This window comes from Fukomys damarensis, unplaced genomic scaffold (assembly GCF_012274545.1).
Source record: "Fukomys damarensis isolate Sample0158 unplaced genomic scaffold, DMR_v1.0_HiC HiC_scaffold_30, whole genome shotgun sequence".
NCBI classification, from domain to species: Eukaryota; Metazoa; Chordata; class Mammalia; order Rodentia; family Bathyergidae; genus Fukomys; species Fukomys damarensis.
The window spans coordinates 13,585,385-13,590,092 of record NW_022900942.1 but is presented as its reverse complement, the minus strand read 5'-3'; positions in this window follow the sequence as shown (position 1 = coordinate 13,590,092).

Genomic DNA, 4,708 nt, shown 5'->3' with positions numbered 1-4,708 from the left:
AACAAATTTGTGTCACTTATTTCATTAAGTGCGTGGAAATTTTTTATGGCTGCAATATCAAGCTCATACATACTTTATTATGACAGGGGGCAGTGCAGCTAATAGAGCCTTGCAGCAAAACTATTAATATGTGCAGTTCTCCATTACAAGAGAACCCAGGAGAAAGTGCTGCTCTTTTCTCATAATGTTGCATAGAAATTCCAAATTAAAGAGCACATATCATATCCTTGGAGCCATATTAGTCTGTTCCATCAAAGATTACACACATGGCACAAAGCTGCCAGGAGGGATGCTCCTTGAGGATTCTGTGATTGTCTACTATCAGTCTGCAGGATATTTCTGTCCTTCACACATATTTGTTAAATTAAATGGGCCATCAAAACAATAGGAGTCACCATTCTGAACTGATTGGTTAACCTTGGTCAGCCTAGGAAATGAGTTTCTTCTAACACATAAATAAATTTTTGTGAACTCCCATCGATGGAATAAAAGCCCTCTTGTAACTCTTTTGTCCTGTAATCACAAAACAGACAAATGTAGTGACCCTAGACAGAGAAAAATATCGTTATTAAAGTTTAGATCCCTCAAGGGCCTGAAAGTTTGGGCTTCCATCACACAGATGGCCAAGTCCTGCCACCATCATAGCACAAATGGTGAGAAAGAGAAAGGAAGAGCACTGGCTGCGCTCCTGGCCATGGAAGTTGAAATTCACCCGTTCTCCTCTCACTCCTGAATTCTCCCTTCTCATTCTCCCTTTCTGATGCATTTAATTCCGTCTGCCAACAGCTTTTCACAGTACTCGATAACCGTTGCTGGTAGATAAAGGATGCCATATTTTTTTCGGCAAGTAATAGAATGAAATCTAAATGACTACTTTTCTTGCGTTCAAAAGTCAAAGTATTAGTCCTTATCAGCCGGGTGTGGTGGCGCACGTCTGTGATCCCAGCACTCGGGAGGCTGAGGCAGGAGGATCACTGTGAGTTCGAGACCAGCCTTGGCTGCATTGGGAGTTCCAGGTCAGTCTCCATTACATAGTGAGATCCCGTCTCAAAAAACTAAAAAAAAAAAAAAGAAAGAAAAAGAAAAAAAGAAATGGCCATTATCAGGCAAGACTCCAACCTTCAGCAAAAAGAACAAAATTATTTTTGCTTAAGATCTCTCAGATGCTTTTTATGCTTTAAGATTTCTGTGTAAGCAGAGACCAAAAATATCAAGCATATGCCGATGCCAGGTAAAAAGCAAACAAGCAAACAAACAAATCCGATAAATATCCATTGCATCACTCCTCATGGCTTCCTAGTATTTCAGTATACATATATTTTTTTAAATTAAATTTTTACTATAAAATTTTTAAAAAATAAACAATGGCAGGGGATTTAGCTCCCCAGGTGCCACTGGCTGCCTTGCAAGCTCCTGAGTTTGATCCCCGGTAAAAAACAAATAAATAAATAAATATATAAATAAATAAATAAATAAATAATCCCCGGTAAAACAAACAAATAAATAAATAAATAAATAAATAAATAAATAAATAAATGAATGAATGTAAATGAAGTAAAGTACCTACCCCTAAAAAACTTGAATCCTCCCCCTTATTTTGCTTTTCACAACTTTATTTCAACATAACTATGCATACAGAAATACACTCATGTTGGTTAAGAGAATGCAATTTAACTTACCCTACACAATTTCAACCAAAATGTTGGTACATGGTTTAAGATTTTAAAAAGGATTTGCAATCTGGTTTATTTTTATCTATTACAAATGTATAAAAGATCCAACAAATGCTGCTAAAGAAGGAAGCAAAAATATACCGTTGGTTTGAGAAATATACCTTTGGTTTTCCTCAAAAAAGTAACAAGTACTACACTGTAAAGTTTATAAAATGAGTGCAACAAGACATTGCTGTGATGCAACAATGCCAGTTTACAAAATTCAGTAACTAATGGATGTGGGTGGGCATGGGGGGAGCGTATGTACACACGTGGAGCTGTAAAAGCTATTTGTTTTGCCAATAATGCATGTAAATTGTGAATCTACACAGAACAAGATTCAGTTAATTTCTTAAATCTGAATTAACCCTATCAACCCACTTCATCTGCTGAGTGAGGCCAATAGGAGACTTCAGCACACTGAGTTTCCTAAGTTTTGCTAATCTATGCATAGAAGAAAATTAAGTCTCTTCCCCAGCTTTTCAGTCCCGAACTGGCTTATGCTAGGAACAAGGCCCTCCCTTCCACTGTCCAGTGCAGGGGTGTCATGCAAAGAGGTCAGCTTGGGCTTTAATTTGCATCCGCACTCATATGCAAGCAGTCCCAAAGCTAGTGAGCACATGCCTTTAGAAGTGACCCTAAAAATAAAATGGCCCTTCTTGGAAGACTAGAGCAAAACATCAGCCACAGCTGTAAGAAGCCTTATCAAAACAATGCAGCCTCTTATGAATTAAGCCTCAACAACAACAAAGAAACAGGTAGCTCTAAATATGAAGTAGCTCTGAAAAAAAAGAGCATTAAAATATCATTTAAAATATCTTAAAAACCAATGTGAATATAGATTCAAAAAATAAGAGATACATTTTAATTACACTACCTAGGATTAGGCTTACAAAATATTCTTTAGTATTTCAAGCTTGTTACTAGTTACTAAATTTCAATTTTCAAATAGCATGTTCATTTCTTGTTCTTTTATCCAAAGGGAAATTCTAGCTTCAATTCCACTGAAGGGGCACTGGAAAATAAAAATATTCAAATAGTTCCATGCAAACATATTTTGCAAGTGGAAGAACTCCCAACTGGACCAGAAGTTCTGATTACTAATATATTTACATTGAAACATTTTTCAGTAAGTACAAATGCGTGGCATTAAGGGTCAGGACCTAATATCAGCTTGAGTATCAAGTCCTTGTTTTCTGATAGAAAGGCCTCAAGTCCCAACTAATTTCCATTACCAATGCTTTTACAGATCAATTTAACAAGAGGTTTTAATTTCCTTCATAGTTTTTAGCATTCTAGTATTAAAGACTAGATTAGAAATTTGTTCAAATCACCAGAAAGTAAATTCCTTTCCAAATCCAAAGACCTCTTCCCCAAACATATTCCCGGTGTCCAGTCTGTGCTTAAGATGAATCTTTTTCAATTTAATGTGAAAGGTAAGTTAGATAAAATGTGTTCATGAACATTAAAACTAGTCATTAGATTTAACTAGCTTTATAATTTAACTTTTAAAACATAAATATTTGCAGTTTGATCTCCTACTGACAATGATTGTCGGAGCCTAGAATTCAACATTTATAAATTCTCGCCACCAGATGTGGTGGTGCATGCCTGTAATCCCAGCACTCTGGAGGCTGAGGCAGGAGGATCGCTGTGAGTTCGAGACCAGCCTGGTCTACATAGTGAACTCCAGGTCAGTCTCAACTACATAGTGAGACCTTGTCTCAAAAAACAAAACAAAACAAATAAATAAATAAATAAATAGATTTTCATTCATGCACACAAAACACATACCCTTTTCCAAACCAAGCTTATTGCAGTCAATTCTGTTTTCCATTAGCTCATTAGCTCCAAATTCAAGATTTATAAGTAGTGTTGCTTTCTCATTCTTTAGTTCTACCATAATCAGAAACCTAATAATCAGAAACTATGGCACCAGTGATAATGCAAACCTATGATTTACTCTCTGTAATCAATGTGGAATAAAGGAAATAAAAACAAAAGTAATTGTTTTGAATAAATGAAAAATATATGCCAATAAATAAATGTTGGCACATGATCGTTTGGTTATATCCATCCTCCTATTTCTTGACCAGCTTTCACTCAAAGAACAAGCATTAATAAGGTTATCATGGTTTATGTTACAGATACATAAAAAGTATATACTTACTGCATTGTGATGAGTACTCTATGGCTTTAAGGGCCCAAAGTGTAGAAATGTGTTTTACCGGTATAATGCTCCCAGCTGGTGAGAGGACTTGTTGCAAGCAGCTATCCTCCACATCCTGAATAAAAGACACTGAGTGATAATGACTCTATAGATAGAAGAATTCAAGATTGTGCAGTCAATGTGAAAGAAAAGAATCAGGAGATTCTAGAATTGTAGTCCTGTATGAGATTAGGATAATAAACTGCTTACTATGTGTATAGGTGCCCAGACTTCACCAGAAAACCAGCCTGGACATCAAATTCCTCATGAAACAGATGTAATTGCTGTGCAATAATCATGAATTCCCACTGGACTCAACTGAAGCTTTGGGAAAATAATGTGCATACCCCTGGGATACTCAGATGTAGTACCCAGGCACTTGAAGTCTTCACAGTCCAAATCACAAACACTGAATCACCCCGAATAAAATGTAAAGAGAAAATATATTTAATTTTGTAATTGGGAAGAAAGACTTTAGCACTGTAGGTTCAGAATACCACTCCTTTTAAAGTTAGAGTTCTCAACAAGAAGCTCTACTCTTTCATATCACAAATTTACACACAAAGACTACTGCAGCTGGTACACGTGCACAGTTGAGCACTGTTTGTATCTTTGTATGAAGTCTGTATGATTTCAAATTTCAATACTAAAAAGCCCAAATGCTAGTAGATAAAGTCTATACCTGTATCAGGAGTAATTTGTTATTTTCTTTGCCTTTCTGATATTCTCCATGTCTGTCACCTGATAGCTTCAGAATGTTGATATATATGTGTGTGTGCGTGTATAT